The sequence below is a fragment of the Podarcis melisellensis genome, assembly GCF_964234715.1.
Source record: "Podarcis melisellensis genome assembly, chromosome: 10".
NCBI lineage: Eukaryota > Metazoa > Chordata > Lepidosauria > Squamata > Lacertidae > Podarcis > Podarcis melisellensis.
In genome coordinates, this window is record NC_138542.1 from 43,993,883 (window position 1) to 44,017,140 (window position 23,258).

The following is a 23,258-nucleotide window of genomic DNA, read 5'->3' on the forward strand; positions in this document are numbered from 1 at the left end:
GCCACAATTCTCCTCCAGGCCATAAATTCCCCACTGCACTTCATGAACATTAGCTAAAAGTGCAATTGTAATGCTAATTTCAGCATGCAAATAATGTTGGTTTACATCACAATTATGGCTGGGGAGAGAATGGTTAAACCTCTTCTCCCTACAGAATTGTGGTCCTGATGAAAAATTAGGCTCCCTTCACACAGTGCTGGGTGTTGGATGTTTTAAAAAGCAGATATGTGCTTGAATTCAATTAGTATTGCTTCAGTGACGGAAGGCATTCATCTACATAACAGGGAGGGGGAATATTTTGTAATTCTTTCTTTCCCCTGCAGCCCCCCAATCTTGCAAAAACTTCTCTGTAGGGTCTCCCGAATCCTGGCATATGTGTGCAACAGTGGCCAAAACAAAGGACCTCCCAGGCCATTCCAATTAGAGAAAAGAAAGGTGGTGGTCATAGTTGCTGAGTATTCAGAGTTGAAGCTCAGCAGGAATCACAGGTACCGGACCCTGGCAGGTGTCCAAGGGTGGCCTGTGGTGATGACAGGCCTGGTGGAGATCAAGACAGGTATGCATTCTAAGCATAAAGAGTTAACAAAAACAGTCTGTACCAGCTATAGAGCCTTTAACCACTCACACCTAAGGGTCTGAATTGAAGATGAACCAGTTAACCTCTGTGAAACTCTCCATTCCGTTTTTACATTACTGAAACTTCTTTCATACAAACTCACAGCAACAGAAAGCAGACCAAGAAATTGCTTAATGAAGACAAACTCTGCTACAGATTTGACCTACACAAAACTTACAGATACTGGTATGTGATTTGTGTATCACACATAAAAAATAGATTCGGGGGGGGCACTCTGGAATTTAAGTATGTCAAACTGTGGGGTAAATTTCAATCAGAATCAAGTATTTCCCTTTTAATTCTATCCTTCTTCTCCTCCTCCTCCTTCTCCTCCTCCAATCTTGTCCAGATTTAGAATTTCCCCTTTTAATAGCCATTCAGCCTGAGCTGCAGCTTTCTCTCTAAGAATGATGCACGTAGAGGAGCAAAATAGATCAGTGGCACATGTGGCGCAAGATTTCTGACACAGACACTGAGCAGTAGGAACATTTGCCTTTGTTTGCCAAACGCAGGGATAGCAGTATTAACAATAAAAGAGCCCGCAAGAATAAAAAACCAGGGAGAGGCTTGTAAGGTTTAGAAATAGCTCTTTTGCAAGCTTAAAAGAGAACCCGAAACATCTTGTTTTCCTGCATCTCCTGTTGTCTGTTCTCTTTCTTAACCACACTCTGTCACAATGGCAAAGTGGGCTGTAGATAGAAGCAACAGCAGGAGCTACAGCTAGTAAGAAAGAAACAGGCTATTCAGTCAGAATGTCTTCCCAGTCAGAGCACTCAACAAAGAAAGCTAAACAAGGATATAAAAGGGGAAAGAAAATATTGCATCCAGCCTTTCACATCTTCTAAGACCACCAATACTACTTTATAGATAATTATTCTTCTCTCTTCCTGTAATATTTTCTCATCCTTCAGTCATTTACTTGATGCACAGGCACTTACATTTCAACAATGATATTGGCTCTGCTTTCAAATTCTAAATGCTAACTGTGGAACTCACTCCCACAGAAGACAACTCAGATGGCTTTAAAATTCATGGGCAACAAGGCTGTTGAGGGCTACTAGTCATGATAGCTATGTTCTGCCTCCACTGTCAGAAATGGTAGTAGCTGGGAATCACAGGTGGGCAGAGTGCTGCTGCACTCATATCCTGCTTATGGGTTTCCTATGGGCACCTGGTTGGCCACTATGAGAACAGGCCGCTGGGCGAGACAGACCATTGGCCTGATCCAGTAAGGGTCTTCTTATGCTCTTATGTTCTTACTTTAATAGCAAACTGAGTAGGAATCTCTCCCTGTGTAGGCAAAATGGTACCATCCACACAAGAAGGATATATGAGTAGGCTTGGGGCAACTCTAAAGTTTGCACAATTAAGAAATATATATGAATGGGTGGAACCCTGTGAGGGGACCCCAAAATCAAACTACTGAGAGCTGAGCATGTTCAATGCTGGTGGGAAGCTTGCTGTCCTTTGGAGAGTGGGACCAGAAAATTGAGGAGAGGTGAACTGGTCCATGGTTCTTACAAATAGCCATATGTCTCTGGCATAGAAGAGGATAAGAAAGAGAGAGCGCAGGAGAGTGAGATTGAATCTAATTGCATCCTTCTTTAGTAATCAATGAGCTAAACAGGTGTCAAAGTCCTACCATACCCCTAAGGGAAAAGGGATTTGTTAGAAATATAAAACGGAAAATACAGATGTGGCTTATTCAAACATTCTTCTGGACTCACTCACTGGGCAGAGAAAAGGCAATTCATTACCTCCCACAGCAGGAGCCAAATAAACAGTGTAATTTGCTTTGGACTGGGTCAAAAGAAACTGTTCTTATGAGAAGAGAAATAAGTACAAGATGCTCCCTTCTCAATGGGGTTCAAGTGGACAAATCAAGTTATCATATACAGCAGCTTTGATTAAGGAAAGTTTTTAAAGTTCCAGTCTGGACCCTGGGATTATGCTCCTCAATATGTTCATACATCACACCCTCTCCCCCAACAAAAAACCCCCACAGTGTTCACAATCTCTGCTTGCTTTGTGCAGAATGTGATGCTATACTTGCAAAGAATAAGTTGGTTGGTGCTTTACTCTTCTTTATGATGCCCCTAATAACATTAGGGCAGTGAATTAGGAGATGTGTAAGGGGGGAGTTTTGTTATTTTACTAATTTCCATTCTTAAAATATTCAATGATTTTGTTTTTCATTCTTTAGAATAACATTAATTTCATTATAAATTTCAACCATTTTCATTCTTACTCATATTTCATTTTCAGTTTGATGGGAGACCCAGCTGCTCTTCTGCTGCCTATAACTTTTTGTGTTTTCTATTCAACTGGCACAATCTTTTCAGTCCCCATCAAATGGATCTGACCTGTCAAATTTCAGGTGTATAGGAAATACGGTTCTTACTTTATAAGCAATTAAACTGGACATTGTATACATAGAATAACTCCTATCCGAACTATTAGGTATGGCAGAAAGTAGCAAGGCATCAAGCCAAGACTGCAGATTTGGGCACAATGGACAAACAGCTACAGGTAGGCCCAGGCACCCAAAGAGGTAGAACCAGGTGGCAAGCTAAAACAGTAGACATTGAGAAGGCACTAGTGGAGGGATCAAGCAGCCAGAACTGGGAAAGAGGCTTTAAGGAGCAGGTTTTGCAAAGGTATAGGAGTGACTAGGCAGGTAAAAAAATGCTTCTTAAAACACTACACCAAAGCCCTGTGAAACACTAAGGAGAAATCTCAAATCTAGTCTGAGTTATGGTATAAATGAAGAGAAAAACATTTTCACTAATTGGCAGGAAATGGCAAGGGGTGGGGCAAGCAAAGCTAGTGGAACAAGATATCCCATAATCTAGGTGTCTCCATTGAGAAGGCCCTTTCTCTTGCCCCAACCAATTATGCCCCCACCACAGGTCGGCCACCAGATCTTAGCAGGAGGGCAGGTTGGTATAGGGGGAGGAACCTCTTAGGTACCCTGGACAAAAGCCATGTAGGGCTTTACAGGTCATTGCCAAGACTTTGAATGTGTTTATTTTTTTATTACCAATATTTGTATACTGCTTTTTACCAATGTGTGGTCACAAGGCAGGTTGCAAAAATACTCAGTAAAGAAACATCAAAGTAATGATAAATATTTTAAACTGTAAAACACAAGTTAAATTATAATAGATTCCCTAAACAGTCATACTATGAAAGCATAGCAAGCACTCCTGTAAACAGGTCACCATAAGTCCAGGTGAACATATGTTTTGAGCTAGAGAAAGAAGCTCACAGAAGAAGTAGCCATTCATGCCCCTGGAGAAAGAGGGTTCCCCAATCAGACTGCAGCTGTTGAGAAGGTTCTATCTCACGCTTCCACAAAGCAACAGCATGTACCCAGGGGATAGCAAGAAGTACCTCCACTAGCCAGAAAGGCCACACAGGCTAGTAGAGTCACAGGTGAATTGTGCCCTGAAGCATACTGAGAACCAGTGAAATGGGTAGATGTGACATGATCCCATGGGCAACTGCCCACTAACATCCTTGATGCCTCATTCTGGGATAACTGAAGCCTCTTAGACTGCATTGCACTTATCTAAGGCAATATTATTATAAGACTATATAAAAACAAAAAAGACCTTCATATACCAAAGGTTGATCAGTTGATTCAGTGGGAAATGGGTGACTGAGGTAGAACCTGCACCAAAATGTTGCAATGCATCCTTCCTCCTTAAAAAGAGGGTTCCTCTTCAGGGTTCCAAACAGACCTTCCATCCAAGCAAATTATTCCACTTTTCCCCGCTCCCCCGCCAAGTTCCATTTTTCTTCTTCTACAACTTTCAAATGTGTTTTAACCACAGGAATTGCAGGTTAACAATGCCCCTGTAATGAATGACGGTCTGTGTTTCTAGCAAGCAGAGAATATTAAATTTTGGCCAAAAAAGAGAGAAAAGTAATACAATCCAAATCACAAAATTTGTTATTCTAGCCTGTAAGGTTCCAGCAGAGAAACTTTATAAACACCAGCCGAAAGCAATCATTTCATCTTGGTACCCATTAGCCTTTTCAAATACACTTCTATTATGAGACAGACTGGAAAGGAATCAGGGAAATTTACTAGAAGCCTTTCTTAAATTTGTTAAATCTTTTGTGTGTCTCCAGAAAACCTGGATGTCCATTCTTCTTCTAATACTAAGGGGTTGCTCATTAATTACTTTCTATTATATTATTTGCAGGGAACGTTTTTGCTGGAATCCAACTTCTCCCCCTGAAGTTTTTAGCTCAGTAGGCTAAAACCTTCCACGAATGATACATTAGTACATCATTCTTAGAATAATTCTTGAAGTTACCAAGGGAGGAGAAAGTGGATTTGTGGGCCCAGGTGCTGTGAGCCTGAGGCTACTAGGGCATGAGGGGAATGGGAGGCGTGAAAGCAACAAAAATGACATGATAACAGCTTGGGATGGAAATGACCACAACTTTGTTGACTACAGATGTCAGTAGACTTTGGCATAGACATTGGGTACTATATGTACCCATTGAATCAAATAGCCCAACTGCTGGCTGATTACTTCTTCAGGGGCAATCCTGGGTTAAGGATCCCCCCCATGACACAAATTAAATAGAACAATCCTGCCAGGTTGCAATTTGGGGAGTTTTGTGAACCATTAGACTCTGTCTGGGCCTTCAGACAGAAACCTTCTCCTGGACCCCTTTACCAAGGTACCCTGAAATTTGAACCTGGATAATGACAATGTCTTTTTTCCACCAAAAGTTGCTATGAGGAAGGCATAGCCCCCAGGCTGGCCCAATTTGTCTGCAGGCAAATTCCTCCCTGGCCCTGAATACGGCAACCAATTAATTCCACAGCAAGGCCATACACACACAATTTTGGGCAGAGCCACAACATACAGGGTGGGCAAGTGAGACGTCCAGTGCCAACTGCACTACTTGCTCCCAGCCAGTTTATATGCTGTGAAGGTGGATCTGAGTAAAGACTAGCTTCACCTGATCCATCCCCAGAGCCTCACCTCTCAGAAAGGCCATGATTGGCCAATTCAAATTTTCGTAGGAAATCCTATTAACCTCCACAACCAGTTGAGGGCAACTAACAGCATCACAATTGCCATTGCCATCAAAAACGGTAAGTGGTCTTTTTCTCTCTTTACCTCTCTGTACCTTGGGTTACAAACGCTTCGGGTTACAGACTCCGCTAACCCAGAAGTAGTACCTCGGGTTAAAAACTTTACTTCAGGATGAGAACAGAAATTATGCTCCGGCGGCGCGGCAGCATCAGGAGGCCCATTAGCTAAAGTGGTACCTCAGGTTAAGAACAGTTTCAGGTTAAGAACGGACCTCCAGAACGAATTAAGTTCTTAAACCGAGGTACCACTGTATTTTTAGAAGTCTGTTTCTTAACAAGTCCAATCTTACCATGATAGCTAACTGCTCTAAGGTAGAAAGGGCACTATCCTTGGAGACTCAATTAGATTCTCCTCAAGAGTGTCTCCAATAGACAACTTCAGCTCCGTATCTTCTCTTAACTAAAGTTTCATCCCACTAATAAAGTCCTGGTCAGACCTCTTAGAAAGTACAAAATGCCCTTGCTCAACTTCTGTTTGGGCTTTAACCTGTATAACTGCTAGGGCTCAGAAGTGGAGATCTAATCATAGCCTTGAATACTCAAATAAAGTAAGATTCCTATCTTCAGCAAAAAAGATATGAAATGGTGGTAGGTTCTGCAAAAGTAAACAAGAATTCTGAGCCAGAGACAAATAAAGTCCCAACAGCTTTTATATATCCACATGTTCAGGATTTCACTGAAGCAAGCTGCTCAGATGGTAGATGGCTATCAACTTACTACTCCAAGTAAAAAAATATCCATTGATGGGAAAAACCACTAAGCTGATTTGAAGAGATTGGAATGCTGATTCATGAAGCATCTTCCCTTCTTTATCACTTTGGCCAGTAGCAGCCAATTAAGAGCAGCCAGGTACTTGAAGGCCAAAGGATCTTGTGGGTCCACCAAACCCAGAAATCTTCTTACATTATCATAAATTAAAATTACATTGACCAATTACATTGGTCATGTCCATTTTATGTATAAAGATGCATCTATAATTTATATACATTTATATACACTCGTCATAAATTCCTTCTCATAATGTTTTATTTCCTATTTATCAGCTGGTTGTTGGCAACTTGGGAAGTGCTGCGTAAGAGCTTTTGCAAGAATTGGCAATCAGCTGATTGAAAATGACTGCAAAACCACTTTCCTCCAAACCCCGTATTTTCCTGCTCCACACCTGATGTCAGGTGTAGGGCAAGTGGATGTGGTTTGGCTGACCTCACTAGACAAATAGGGAGGACTGGCCAAATAACAAGCTGGAGATTCCACACTGCTGCTTTACAGGGTGTCTCTTTTTCACTGGTTGCTGCAGGGATCTGTGCAAAAGTGACGCTAGAGATGACTATAAATTGTAATGGCAATCCCCTGATTTGGTAATTCTATTATTCATTTTACTGCTTTTTAGCCCCTGTTTTATTGCTTGTTTATCCTCTGGTTTTTATTTACTGTGTTTTATATACATACTGTTTTCAGGAGTTTTATTTGCAAACATGATTTGTTTTACCCTTTGAGCCTCTCCTAATTTTCGCATTGGCATTTGACCTCAAGCAATAAAAGTTTTATTTGAACTGAACTAAGCTGTCATTCTATACTCTGTGGCTACTGAGCATACTCAGTCTTCATTGGGCTGGTATGATTTTTATTTGATTTTGATTTTTTTACTTCTGAAAAACTTGGGGTTCCCCTGAGCAAGCACACCTAATTTCTCAGTGATTATAATCCTACTACTGGCTACAATCCTATGTTTGTTATTTGAAGCAGTAAATGAAAACAACATTTCAAGATATATGTAGAGGAGAACATAGGCTCTGAGCCTGACTAATACAATTGTGAGAAGAAATTGCAGAAGTCTGATGGCTGGCAACATTCATTTTTAAGGGCTCCTGACCCAGGTGAGTTCTGACTGATAGGTGACTCTGACCAGCAGTACACAGCCAGGTAAGGTGCGTTTATTGCCTCTTGGAAGTTAGGAGATGGGACTGTCACAGTGCTAATGATTGCTGGAGTTACCCAACTTCCCTGCCAGAAAGAGATTTCCACAGCTTGTGGGCAGCAATGTGGTCTGCCCACCCCTAGGGAATGGAAGGTGAGTGAACTGTAGGCTTATAAAGTGACAACCACACTCCCCACCATGATTTCTCATTCCCATTATCATACTTTGCCTGATATGCCCACAAATTTGTCATGCTATGCCACTCATCCTCAAATCCCCTAAATTTTGTTCAGCCTTTTGCCAGTTTGGAGTGGTTGAAAGAAGGAGAGAAGAACATTGTGGAATTTGAGTCCCGATTTAGATATTCAGTTTTGTTACTATGACAACAGTAGCAACAAAGTCCATTCCAAAGCAGCTATTGAGGGCTCCCAGTGCATCGTTACATTCTTTAATTGCTACCAGCCATTGTCAGGACACACCACCAGTGACTGATTGTGTGTGCATCCCCTGAATAATGCCACTTGTGCACAATTCCCTCTTCATGGAAGGATTATGTGCACATTCTTCATGAGACCTAGTGAATGTGCACAGTAACCAGTTATTCTGCAAATTGCATTCAAATTCTATTCATTTGAACACACAAACAAACACACATATTCTCTCTCTCTCTCCCTCTCTCTCTCTCTCTCACACACACACACACACATAACCAGTATTACAAAGACACTCATTTCCCTTCCTACCAGTTATCAGTACTTGTCTGCTGGAATTCATTTTAACAACATAAGTAAATCAAATCTTAGGAACCATATCATAGAATTGTAGAGTTGGAAGGGACCCTGAGGTTCATCTAGTCCAACCCCCTGTAATACAGGAATGAATATGGGGATTGAACCTGCAAACTTTGTGTTATCAGCACCACACTCTAACCAACTGAGCTATCAGCAAGGCTTTATGTGATGCGAGTTGGGGGGAAGTAGGCTGCATGATGCTTGGATCCTGGGTTAAAATCTAATGGAAGTTTCCATCATTGAATTAGCTAGGCAAGGGTACTCATTTCCACCTAAGTACAGTCCTTTGTCTAACAAAGGAAGCTGCTCTGTGCCAGAGGGAAAATGGGTAGGTGTACTTGGCTGGCAGTGAGAAAGACAATAGCCTGATCTGAGCTGTGTGGCAGCTGGGTTAGATGCAAACAGAAGCCAGAGAATGAGAGCCATGCTTGATTTCTGCTGGAATCCAAAGCTGTGGCTGTGGGAGAAGCAAGACCCTCTTGGAGTGTCAATGCTGTGAGCTCCTCCATCTTAGGCTCAGGTTGTAGATACGTGTGAATAAACCATATATATCATAAAGACACCACAGTCTTCGCTGTTCTTCATTCTAAGAAAAATGAACCCTAGGTAAGTGCCTGGAACCCCTGGAATCTCTCACCACTTGGAGATTGGAGTGGCATGCAACACTACATACAACTGTCAGCACATAACCTGCTTGTGTTTCTAGCTTTTCCAACTGAAGATGCACTGCCAGCCAGTCTGCAACCACTCTCATTTTCAAGTTCCAGGACAGGTTGCTCTTAGGTACACCTTCTCACCAAGGGGGGACACTATTCTTTTCTTTTTCAGATGACAACACAATTTCAGTCTTTCTGTAGTAGACCATACAGTCAAAAACCAGCTAAGCAGAAGCTGGAAGATATACCCTTTTGACCAACGTTTTGCCAAGGAGTCACAAGAGTTGGGTGATATTTATTATGCATAACTAGCAGCTATTCAGCAGCAGGCAGCTGACATCTTGGTACTCAGCATCATGGCCTGTTCCTGGAAATGTGTGTAAGACCACAGTCCTAAAATCTTCCATTGGATCTGACAGATTTAACATGCAAAGTTCTTGAGTTACCCAAAACAAGCAGACTATTTTGTAGAGAGAACATAATAAAATGGATTTCCTGTGCCTGGTCTGTGTCTCCTCCCACTACAGTCTCTTTAACGTACACTACAGATGCTCGTGTGGGAAGTTGGAAGGAAGGTTTAAGGTGGCTTATTAAACTGAACAAGCTGCTCAGATTTTGTCTTTCAAACTAATGCTGTAGCTGCTTCTGTCCTAATCATACTAACCTGAGTCATGTGCAAATCTCAGTAAGTAGAACAGGCTGACATTATAAAGTGAGACTTGATGCTGCTGACCACCAATGTGCAGCCTGGCCTTGGCCACATTTAGTCAGAAGTGTCCTTGGCTTTGTTCAATGTGACTTACTTCTGAGTAAACAGATTGCAACCACAGTTGTGCAAAAGGGAGTGGGAAACAATTAATGGTGCTGGTTTCTTCTGCATTTAACTTGACCTCATTACACCTGATATTTTACTTGCCAAAAAAACCAAACCATTTTGTGCATTTTAACTTCAAGCTCACCCATGGAAAGCAAATTTCAATACTATATGCATGAGTACTCACAAAAACTAAATGTATGCATGCAAGTGTTGAAGCCAAAATTATCTCCCTTTTTCATTCAACAAAGGAACAGAATTCATACTTTATGACTAAATCAGCCCTAACTAAAAACCAGGGCTAAAGTTTGAATATTGTCAACATACCAAGTTGGTGTTGTTTTGTTAAAAAAAATGATATCAGTAGAAGGAAGCTAAGATAACTGTTACGTGTGCCATAAACAGAAACAGAAGCACAATTTATTTACTGCATAGCCAGGGGAGGGGATGGAATACATGGAAGCTCAAGGTTTACTACAGCTCCTTCTTGTTCCTACATATCTCGTTTAACCATGGTTTAGCATGAAGTGCAAAGTGGATGTTGTGTAGTTTTTATCAACCCAATATTTTTCAGGTGCTGCTGCCACTAGCCCCACAAAAAATGTGTTATTTAAACTTCCAAAAGAAGTTGCTGTAAGTTTGGGGTCTTATTTTAAATTCTCTAGGCAACTGCAGTACACAGTAAGAGGTCAGGAGGAAGAAAGGGACAAAGATGGAGAGAGCTGTAAATAATGTCATGTGCCATTGCTGTAAACAAACTGACCGCTAAAAAATGCAGGGGATCTAGTTGAATTGAAGATGCCCCCTGCAGAGAAAGAGATGCTACAAACACTGCAGGGAGAAACTAAAAAGAAGGACTTTAAAAGGCAGAAGGGGAAGGCTTTGAAGCCCTTACTCCGAGCATCAAACAAGGGTAATGGCCTGGGTTTGGCTAGCTTGATTGCAAGGACCTTTAACAAAACAGTTTTAATGTTCCTTGAATGTTTATGGATGGTGCTGGCAAGGATCAATTCCTCTGTAGCTGTGGGGCGCTCAGACCTGGGCTCTACTACAGCATCTTGGCTGTGAAATCTGGAAGACCCGCTCCGTGCCTAGGAGGGCAGGGCCCTGATGGATTCCAGCTACAAAAGCTGAGGCTGCTGAAGAGGCTGGAGACCATCTTCGCTTTCTCTCAGTGCAGTCCCAGGTAATATTTTATTCTCTTGCTAATGATGCCGTTTTAAATGTGCATTTTATATTTGACTTCCTTGGTAGTGTCTTATTTTGAAATATTTTAAGATAATGTTTTAGTTTCCTGTTAATTAGGTGGTTTGAATGTATGCTTGACTTTCTTCAGTAATGTTTTGTTCTGGATTGTTTTATTTGATGTTTTAATGTAGGTTGCAAACCACTTTGAATTTTTTTTCTTAAACATAAATCAGTATAGAGATGAAATGATTGATGATGATGATAATAATAATGTTTGAGAGGAAAACAGCAGTTTGGAATTTAAGATGCCTGCTTCAGATTCTCTTTGGGAATCTGGTGCTGTCTACTTATAGGTATGTGTGCTTGCTTGCACTTAAGCTCTGCTCACATATTTGTAATTAAGGCAAACATTACAAGGACACCAAAGTTTCCAGGCCTGTCTCAGCCAAAGGTAGAGGTGGGGATCAGATTGTATAAAGTCCTTTCTGTGTGAAACACATTCTCTAAGACAGTAGTGTTGATGTGTCCTTTGAAGTAGCTACTGAGATAATTCTGAAAGCATGCTGCAAATGCCACGTATTTGGACTCTTACATCCATGGCTCCACTGACTGCATTCCAAGTGGAAAGGAACAAAATCATCATCAGTCAGATGAATACAGTCCTCTTTCCCAAGAGCATCATTTTAATTTTGAAACTTTGTCTCCTCCCTTCCCTTCCTTTCCCCCCCCCCTTTCAGACCCCTATTCCAAGGATCACTAGCCTACCCTTTTCAACAAGAGAGAAAAAAATGAATTGCTGCATGCAGAGGGAAAGGTTCTTGCCAGAATGTGATTTGCCTTATTTTCTGCAAGCAAAAGCATGGAGGGGAATTGTCCAAATTAAGTTGCTTGATTACAAAAATTAATCTTGTCACTTAGTGTCCCTGTTCCACAGAAAAGGGCCTTTGATTAGCCTCCTTGTTTCAGAATATTACAAGCAGAAGGCAATTTTCCAGACAAGGATAGGAGAAGGCAAGAGTGAAGGGGACAAGGCCAGACAGCTGATTCCAATGCCCAAGACATTCCGCACACATGATACAGGCCATCCTTCAGAATGAAAAGGTATCAGTGAACACAGCCAAGGAAAACGGAAGATACTATCTGTGAATGCTTTCAGTTCTTACCAAAGATGTCTGCAGCACCCTGAGCCTCTGTATTTTACGAGACAGATTCAAGTGCATTCTGGATATTTAGGTTTGCACATTTAAAGCAGCTTAGAGCACTCTGTTACCTTAATGGAACACATCTATTTTATTTTTTAAATAGACAATTTGTAGTTTGGAAAATGACAGGGAAGTGCATTTAAAAATGTGAGATGAACAAAAGTCTAATGGAAGATGTGTAAACACCCTGTGCATCATGAAGAATGCAGGAAGAATGCTCAATGTCATTTAATTGCCCCATAAACAAATCAGAGTGAATGCTCAATAAAGTATAGTTTGTGCAAGCAAATCAGGATGAATAAACAGGACATCTGGAGATGCTCACAGTCAGTGATTCCTCTTATGGTTTGCACACGATTAAATTACAACGTTATTCCTAGTGATGTCAACAAGACTTATATTTTGGGGCTCAGAAATACAAGTCTTGTGGGCTCATAAAGTTTGCCTCAAACACAAGGTGAGTCCTACAGTCTTAAATTATTCTATGTCTTGAATTTTAATCTCTCTCTGTTCTTCTTCATCATCATCATTTATTATTTATACCCCGCCCATCCGGCTGGGTTTCCCCAGCCACTCTGGGTGGCTCCCAACAGATTAAAAACAGAATAAAATATCAAACATTAATAACTTCCCTAAACAGGCAAACAGGGAAAGGGAGAAGGAATTCTCTCTCCCCACTACCCCTGTTTCTGGTCTCTGCCTTGCTGCAGCGTATCACACTGGGTGGCAAGAAGTCCCTAGGAAACGTTATTTCCCCCAAAGCTAGTGCAATATCAGTCTTCAGGAATGATTTTCCAGAAGGACATTCCGGAGTTTGGAGCCACTACTGTAAAGGCCATGATTCTAGCAGTTTCCTGTACTAACCTGCTGCATGGATAAGATAGTGTAGCAAGCTGGGCATGGCACCTCCCTTCTGCCACCTCCCCTTGTATGGAATCAGATTTAGAGGAGAAAGAGGTTTAGTCTCCTTTAATTATCCTCTCTCCCAAGCCTGCTTTCTCTCTCCTGATCACTCTACCGTCTCCCAGCAGCTAGACTTCTCTTTGTACTCCCCAACTTTCAGCCTGCCTCCACCATTAAATGCTTTCCAGAAGACTTGTCAAGTATCTGCTACCCATCTCTGAGACAGCCTGGGCTTGCAGCAAAGGATGCAGCATCTGTGTTCCTATAGCAAACAGAATATCTCCTGCCACCTGCGTTCCTGTCCAGTTCTGCCCTTCCAAGATACTGGCTCCATTACCAGGGCAACCAGCTTGTTGGGCCACCAAGTTAGGTGTGGCTTGCTGGCAATGTCCACAGGGATTCCTTCTGACCCCAATCTGGCCAGCTCTTGTGGGTGAACTTAGTCCGCAGCAGATGGTAAAGAGTGCCTGGCAGGTGAGCTTATATAGGGACAGATATGGGAGTTCTAGCCTGTGAATGGCCTTTAAAACTTGTTGTAAGGAGGGAGAAGGCCTCCGCACAAAGGCTGGCCTTTCCTTTCAAGTAACAGGCTGGGTCCGGAAGAACCCCTAAGCACAAATAGGATAACTGTAAACCCATTGATGATGAGCAGGCTTATCTTTTCCACATCATAGTCATTCCCTTCCAACATCACCTTCACCTTTTGAATTTAATTTCAGTGGGTTCCTCCTCCTTAACCAAAGGGCTAGTATCTAGTACACTTTTTCAAAAGTTGTTTATCTGTTTGCTGTGCACTTGGACACCTCTTAAGATAACCAAATTCTGCATGGTTTTTGAGATCAAGGCAAAGGTCTTAATCTATGCTTGGATACAGTTAGATGACATTTTGAATCAAGATGGCAGACTTAACCTTTCAAATGAGGACTGACATCATTATTATTATTATTATTATTATTATTATTATTATTATTATTATTGGTTTCTTAGAATTCCTGAGCAGCACCAGGTATGAGGCTGATAGTTAATAATACCAAACAGCTGAGATTTCTAACAATTCTGGCTTAAATGTAACATATAATACTTTTAAGGCAATTGCATAAATTTAAGAAGGTTTTTATTTATATGTCTGACATCCTTCATTTTAATAGCAGATTCTAAGACTAAAACGCAAATCAGTTGATGTTCTTAAACATGTCAAAACAAGTTAAGAAATTAAGTCCATGCATTCAATTACAAAGTATCCTATTCAACAATTTTTTAAAAACAGTCTCGAAGTGGGAATGCTAATTTTGATGATCTGATTTACAGTACATTTTTCACTAAAAGAACTATTTTGCATTATGGTCTCAATTTCCCTTTTGTTTGACACATTATGTTGAAACTTTCAGAAAACCATACTATTTTTGTCCTATTTAGTAATCAGATTACTGGGAATTTGTGAAAACAAGGATATTATATGAATAGCCCCGTGAATGATTTGATTCACTTGCAGAATTTTAGAATATGCATATATGTGTTTACTGCCATATATGTGTTTTTACTGCCAGTTTTAGCACATGATCACTGTTTTCCATAAGTGTTTAAATTACTGTATTCTCTCCTGCTTTTCTCTATCAACAATGTTCACAAAAGAATGCATTTGTTTGGTACAGGTAGCTGAAAATGATTGATATAAAAGTTGAGTGAATATTCTGACTGTTTCTGGTAGGTGTGGGTCTGACTCTAATTTAAACAACATTTCAGAAAGGGGGAATATATGGCTGCCAAGTCTGCAAAATGATAATGTCATGGCAATTACATAAATTGAATTCCAGAAGAGTGATGCTCCTAGCTACCATTTCTCTCCCAATCCCTCTCTAGTCTTGCTGGTGACCAAAAGAATAATATTTGGTGCTATGAGCTGTGACTCTACTTGAGTTCCTAAGATCAGCCTAGCACTCCTGATGTCAGTGCTTGATTGACAATGCAGCAATACCAACAGACCCTATTAAGTGACCATCCTACGCACAGTTTTTGCAACAGTAATAACTCAGGTTGAAGTTAGGCTTACTGAAAAATATGGTATATTCAAACTAGGACAAAGAATAGATCCATCTGTCAACCAAACTGAAAACCTTGACGGTCACAGGGAAGACCGTCTCCTGCTCTGGAGGGTAGGACTCAAACCAATGGGTTCAAGTTATAAGAAAGGCGATTCCGACTAAACACCAGGAAGAACCTTCTGACAGTAAGAGCTGTTCAACAGTGGAGCGGGGTCTCTCAGCAGGTTGTGGACTCTTCTTCATTGGAGGTTTTTAAGCAGAGGTTGGATGGCCATCTGTTATGGATGCTTTAGCTGAAATACTTGCACTGCAGAGAGGTGGACTAAATGACTTTTGGGGTTCCCTCCAACTCTACAATTCTATGACATTTATTTAAAGAAGCCACATATAAGGAGAAAAGACAGGCTTTTAAAAAAACCAAAGTGTTTTAATAATAATAATAATAATAATAATAATAATAATAATAATAAATTTTATTTATATCCCGCCCTCCCCAGCCGAAGCTGGGCTCAGGGTGGCTAACCACAATCAAATAATCCAACATTCTAAAAACATTTCATTATAAAAATTAATTAAAATCAAATTGATGGCAACCGTTAAGCAAAATTCTGTGCAGGTTGCCAGAGGAGGGAGTCAGGCTGGGCCCTGACCAAAGGCCTGGTGGAACAACTCTGTCTTGCAGGCCCTGCGGAAAGATGTCAGGTCCCACAGGGCCCTTGTCTCTTGTGACAGAGCATTCCACCAGATTGGAGCCGCAGCCGAGAAAGCCCTGGCTCTAGTTGAGGCCAGCCTAACCTCTCTGTCGCCTGGGACCTTCAGGATGTTTTTATTTGCAGACCGTAGGTTCCTCTGTGGGGCATACCAGGAGAGGCGGTCCCGTAGGTACGAGGGTCCTAGGCCGTATAGGGCTTTAAAGGTTAAAACCAGCATCTTAAACCTGATCCTGTACTCCACTGGGAGCCAGTGCAGCTGGTATAGTACCGGATGAATATGATCTCGCAGCGAAGACCCCATAAGGAGTCTCGCCACGGCATTCTGCACCCGCTGGAGTTTCTGGGTCAGCCCCACGTAGAGCAAGTTACAATAATCTAGTCTGGAGGTGACCATTGCGTGGATCACAGTGGCTAGGTCAGGGCGAGAGAGATAAGGGGCCAACTGCTTAGCTTGGCGGAGATGAAAAAATGCCGCCTTTGTTATAGCTGTAATCTGCGCCTCCATAGAGAGGGAGGTATCGAAGATTACACCCAAACTCTTAACGGATGGTGCTGGTACTAATTGCACCCCCGCAAGAGATGGGAGTTGCCCCCTCAATCCCATATCGTCCCGTCCCAGCCAGAGGACCTCTGTCTTTGAAGGATTTAACTTCAACCGGCTCCCACGTAACCATCCAGCCACAGCTTCCAGACATCTGGTCAGTGTGTCTGGGGCCGAGTCAGGATGGCCATCCATCAACAGAGTTGTTTTGTCACAGATTGTATTAGCACAAGTAGAGTGATGAATACAGTGAAGGGTAGTGTGAGGCAACATGTAAAAGTCTGTATTCTAAAGAGTTGCTTCTTTTTTGTACAGTTGCATGCCACCCCAATCTGAGTGGTGATTTCTGGGGTTCCAGGCGCTCACCCAGGGTTCATGTTTCCTTTCAGGAATGAGGCACAGTGAAGACTGCAGTGTCTTTATAGCATATGGCTTATTTACACACATATATACAACCTGAGTCTTCAATGGAAGGGTTCACAGCACTAACACCCCAAAGGGTCTTTTTTTCTCCCATAGTCACAGCCTTGGATTCAAACGGGTATCAAATATCCTGTTCTCTAACGTTGCTCTCCCTCACTCTATCTCTAGCCTGCTGCTTTCCTTCTAGGTCCCATCTCTCCTCCTCTCTACTCTAAACTCTTGCATTATCTGTTGAGGGAGGAGGGCCCACCAATTTGATGTCTAACAAAAGCCCTTTATTCTCATAATGGAGAGGCTAGCCTGGCTTAATTAGCTGTTAAAACTTGCTGAATCCAGGGATTAGAAGTGTCTAGTATCCAGTTTAAATACCCCAAGCCTTTATTAAATTCTAACACTTACTGGACCCAGGAATATAGAGGTCTGGCACCCACAAACTCATAACAGTACCAAAGCTACGCAAATCATTGAAATTCCATTCTGAGAAGTAGCAAGCAGCAAAACCTGGTTTCTATAGCACTGCCATGGAAACGTCTCACTGTGAATCTGTGCCTTCAGGCCCCTTTGCAACTAAAGCATATTTCTTCCCCAACACCCACTTCCACATCACATGCCCACTCCCTCCAAATGATTAAAGGGTATGGTATACTTTGGCAAAAAAGGGCTGGACTAGCTCCTTCCTGACTATTGATACAGAATGGTGTCTTCAAAACACAATAAAGGAATAAATGTATCTCCATTTAGGAATCCTTTTATTTTACCTAACAATGTATTAAGGAACAGACCCAAAGATCTTATGGAAGGGATCTTTTGAAATGCCCTTTTTTTTCTTTCTTGGAATGATGTCTTCCAAAACTGAAGTTAACTATCAGAATGTAGAACTAAGTCCTCTTAATCTACTGTTTTGTCTGTTATCTCATGGCTCCTTCCTCCACCTTGGACTACTCTGACTCTCCTTCCTCTTCTGGCTCCTGCCTTGTGGGTGGCATCAAATCCTATAAATCACTGATCCCTTCTCCTGGGTCACTCTCCCAGTCCTTGCCTCTGCCCCACACTCTTCAGAGTCCTGCCAGTCCCTGACACAAGCCACTCAAAGTGTTTTGCTCTTACTCTTTCCAACTGGCCTCAGGCACACCTTGCTCACAGGTCCTTCTCTAGAAAACATGAATCCCACTTTTGACACCAGTGTTGCATTCCACCCCAATCTCTGAGGACTGCAAGATTCAGTTTCCTCCGAATGAGGGACAGCAGAGACTATGATGTCTTTAGGATATATGGTTTATTTACACATATAAAAAACCTGAGCCTAAGATGGAGAGGCTCACAGCATTAGCATCCCAAGAAGGTTGTGCTTCTGCCATAGCCACAGCCTTGGATTCCAGCGGAAATCAGGCATGGCTCTGCTCACAGATACTTCTAGTTTGTAGCTCACACATCCAACTCTCAACTCTGCCCTTTTTCTAACTACCAGCAAGTTGACTCAAGGGGACCCTCCTATTTTCCATATGGCACAGAGCCACTTCCTTTGTTACATTATAGGCCCATATTTAGAGGGCCATTACCTCACTAGGAAGCTAGCCTGGCTATTCCAAGAATTGAATCCATGCTTGATCCAGGAATCAGAACAGGTCTCAGGAATACAGCCCACCCCCACAAAACTCATAACCAAATATTGCAAGGGATTAATGGGAGCTTAATTACTGATTTTCTGACTTTCTATAAATATATTTGTGTCGGTATTGTAGTTGTAGGAGCCATTTCATGCATTTTAATTAACAAGCCTAGTATGGGAGTACTGATGCATACATAATTTCATAAATATTAGTTAAGTGTAAATTTCATAATCTCCAAAATGTTAGCTTTAGGGTCCCCAGAATAAGTGACTGTCTGGCCAGAAAGCAGCAAAGGAAAAAACACATCTTTAGTAGAACATGGGGCAACAGAAAACACTTAATATTAATCAATGCACTGTCAGGGTGTAATCAGACAGCAGGTTCTCATATTTGGGTCAGTGCTTTAGTACTAAACCACAAGCACTGGAACAGTTCCTGGGAACAAGACCAAACTGTTCTCACAGGAGTTTGCATCCTACCACTTTGAAATTGGTTGTGCAGTCGAGCCCTGGAACTTTGATATGTTCATGCCAGGCATCAACATGAGCTGAAGCTAATAACACATAACCACTGCATGTGCACTAGAAATACAATGACTGGCAACTCCCTATGTAGGTATGCAAGTTAAATCCACTCATACATACCAATGAACACATCCAACCAAGCTCTGTCCTTAATTTCTAATAGAATAAGCTTATGCAAATAGCTTAACTGATTTCTCATTTGCTTCTTTACATTTTTCTCCTTGAAATATGTGGACTTCACTTTTCTTTGCCTTTTAAAAACTCATCTTTTCCCCCACCCATGTGGAGTTTTGATCCTGAAATTGACATCTCTCTGTTAAACTCCAGAACCTGCAGGAAGTCAGCATCTAATCAGAATCAAGCAAAAGTTTGCATTTTACGGTGCTGGAAACTAATGACATGACTGGGGCATCCAGGACTGTTTATTCACGTGTGTGCCCATTTATATGTATAGTAGCGGGTGGAGTCTAATTTCCCTCCCAAAATTCCGTGCATTCACCCACACATATGGTGTAAAAATTCAGTCCCCGTCCCATCTCCACTTCATACAATAAGAGGGCAGATTTCTGAACAGACGTAGCCCCATTACATCTAGTTTGGACCTTGAAATCCCCTAAACACAACCTTTATTTTTCTTTATATAAAATGACTAGCAAATAGAAATTGAAACTTTAATGCTGTATAAGACACTGTAGTTGATCTACCTGTTTACAGAGTCTCTTCTGTGATTTGTTTAAAATGTGGGGGCAAGTGAGAGGGCTATGGTTCAGCGATAGAGCACGTAGTTTGGGTGCCAAAAGTTGCATGTTTAGTTCCCTGCATCTCCAGGTAGGGCTTGGGGAGACTCTAGTCTGAAATCCTAGGAAGCCACTGCTAGCATAGACAGTAATGAGCTAGATGGAACAATAATCTGATTCAGTATAAAGCAGCTTTCTACGTCCTTTTAACTAGAATTGTACGTCCTTCAAATATTGACTGTCTTTCCTCCAGACTGCTAAGATTCTCTGGCCATGACTCAAAATTACACTAATACCTTGCGAAGATCCTAAAGCATCTATCAACTGATGCACGGTCATTATAAAGGGCCGTCTACTAATGCTGATGGAAATGTCCAGGAAAGCAATGTAGTCAGGATTTTAATATTCAGCAAGGATTACAAGAACGCTGACCTGTTTGAATGGATCTGCTCTTCGAATCATTTTATTTACTTTTCCTGTCTTCTTGAGAAATGCGCCTTTACAAATGTTTATTTGAATTTTGTCCATTCCTGGAGAAAAGCACATTGCTTTTAATGCTTTTGCTTATCCATCCCTCAGTTCTTACTTCCAAGCAAAGTGAACTAGTTGCAGGCATATGAGCAAGACTCAGGCTGATGCTATTCCTAATCTTTAGTATGTTTTCCAGAAGGCTTTCATCATTTGTTTGTATTAAACTGGTGGAAGGGAATGGATCGTACTATATAGGAGGAAAAATATTACATTATAGAGGGATAAGGAAATGGGCATGTGTGAACAAAACAATCCAGACTTTGCTCTGATGTTGGGATTGTAATCAAGTAGACTTGAGTACATTCCTGAAAGTTCGGGATTTAAATCTCATATCCAACAGCTGTTTCCAAGGTCACAAATGGCTCCCAAATCCTGCAGATTTCCTGCAGGAAATCCAGGTGAACATTGATCAAACGCATTCATGTCACTGGCATGGGGAATAGCTCGCTGACAGCTGCCACCAGTCAGAATAGACAGCAGTAGAATAGTAGCCTGGGTCTGTAATGCAGCTTTACCGTCGTAGGACACAGACACTCATGTTCTGTGGGCACACTCAAGTCAACAGTACCAGAGTGCTTTTAGCTTCCTCCTGTGGACTCTGCATGTACATGGAAAATGCTAAATGAGATTTCCAAATCCCAGCAAATTATTTAGGAGAGATATGTGAGTAGGAGACAATGGAATAATGATGATGCATTGTACAAACAGAATAAAAAGAGAAAGGCTGCCTAGAGACTTATAATTCAAAAGACTTGAATGGCAAGAAGACAAGATTTTATCTTTTTTAAAAAAAAATCCATGTATATTTTCAGTTCTAATTTAAGTGCTCCTCCACACAAAAAACCCTAATAAAACATTCCCATGAAGGAAACTGTTACATCATCATCAGCCTGATGAAAAAGATGGCTTGGGATTAACTTTGAGCCACTTCCAACATAATGTTCTGTGCTCACAGAATGACTTTTAAAAGCAATTGGATGAGCGCCTCCATTTGGAAATGTTACACGGGGACTACAACATTCCTCAGATGGATTAATGAACATGCTCATCAGTTTCTGTCAGGTTCTGTTCACAGTTCGCTCAGGGATGGGGTGGGGAATGTGCCTGCCGAATTCACATGTAACATTGCCACGTGCAGGCACTGTGACTGCGATAAAAGAGATTGCATAACAGGAAAGTAAAAAAGCATCGTTGTGAACCAGGGTCTCTCCCATATGACCTATTTATTGAACATTCATTCTGATTTGTTTGCCCCCACACTTTCCGGGGCATTTTCCCATCACTTTCCTCATCACAAAAACAATAATTGGGGGGGGGGATAAACAGATATGTTGCACAAGTGTGTCAAACCAACTTTAACTACACAACCTAAATTAGCTGGTATGGGATTCAATCCCACCCAAAAGTACTGACAGGTCTGGAAGTGCCTCAGGAGGTCTCTTGTTCAAATCTCAGCTCAGTCATAAATTCACTCAGTGATAGTAGCAAGCCACTATCTCTCCAGCCCAATCTTCCGTCTATAATATGAGGATGATGATAGTGCTGGCATATATTACACCACTGTATTGATTACTAAGATAATGCAGATAAAGCACTTCAAACACTTAAGGAAGGTGCTATGTAAATATTGTTGTTCTTCAGATTCTATCAATAAGCCCTTAGTCTGTGTTGCCAAGGTTGTTGTTTTTTTCAAGTCCCAAAACCATTTTAGGATTGCCACTTAAATGCTAAATAATCCCCTGCAATTTCTTGGAAACAGTGCTATCCACAAATTTCCCTGCTGTACCAGTTTTTCTATTTGCTTCTTTTCCTCTCCAACTCTTATACTCCCGTCTCTCACTTACAGGTGTTTTTAAGCTCACATTTCCCACTTGCTACTACTTCTTCCATTCATGTTCAGCCCTGTAGTTTACCAGCTTGCAAATTCCAGAGAACGCACAGGACCACAACACAAAACAGCAAGGACAGAATGAAAACATCTCTGGAATGACAGGAAGAGATTAAACTAAAATGAGAAACGACCAGAAAGTCACTCCTGAATCCCAGGCCACTTCATTATTGTGGTTGTCCCTGCATGCCAGCTGGGACAGAAAGTCAAGGTAGCAACGTATTGCAAGGAAAAGCTATTTTCAGTGTACTTCAAGCACAGCTTTAATGATGAAGCACTGGAAATCTTGTAAGAAAAGTCTGTTCCTGGCTGTTTTCCAACCTGTCTTCAAATCAGAAAGGTCTGACTAAGCATCTAAACTTTTGGAACTGGCTCACCAAATCTATGGAGATTAGTTCATCACTGCAAGCAGCAGTAGGAGCACTTGGGTTGGATAAACCCCGTAAGAAGAACTTCCACTTCTCCTGCAGTCAGAGGTCTCGGATTTTGTCTTTATCATCCCATTCAGTCTCTTTCTTTCCTGTTCATCACATGCTTCAGTGCAAGGGGGGCGGTCAGGAAAGGATTTGTGCCGCATTTGTTTTCCTGACATTCTTCAGGGCCAATGCTAAAGTTTCTTCAGTGACGCAGCTGCTCTCTTCCACATCTTGCTGAGTGAACCCTGCTCTAAGCAATGTGCTTTTCCCTCCCCAAAGGTGGGAGTGTGTAAGATATTATTCCACTGCAGCTGCATGAGCAGCCCTGGCATGCCATCAGGAAGGAAACATTAGCAAAAGGCACTGATGATGTCAGAACAAAGATTATGTCAGCCATAGCTTCTCACAAAAGAAAGGCCAACATCACTTCAGTTTTGGCATTCACACAAAAATCAACTCCTAAGTATATAACGATTCCACTGCGCCTGCCCCAATTCTGCAACCTGAATACTCAAGTTCTGTACATAATACATCCATATGCTTATTTTTACATGAATGTGCTGCATCAGAACCAGTTCAAATCTGATTTGAGACTTATGAATCCACTTGAAGGATGAAGAGCAGAC

General features: G+C 41.6%; 1 protein-coding gene and 1 long non-coding RNA gene across 17 annotated transcripts in view; one reads left to right on the plus strand and one right to left on the minus strand.

Moving 5' to 3' along the window:
* Positions 1–23,258, minus strand: part of GRIN2B (glutamate ionotropic receptor NMDA type subunit 2B) — a 284,672-nt gene that overhangs the window by 143,753 nt on the left and 117,661 nt on the right. The gene's annotated exons all lie outside the window — the stretch shown is intronic.
* LOC309379451 overlaps positions 13,537–23,258 on the plus strand; it is a 59,334-nt gene continuing 49,612 nt past the window's right edge. For all 3 annotated transcript variants that reach the window (XR_014172497.1, XR_014172498.1, XR_014172499.1), the window contains exon 1: positions 13,537–13,681. This is a non-coding gene — a long non-coding RNA (uncharacterized lncRNA). The remainder of the gene's footprint in view (positions 13,682–23,258) is intronic.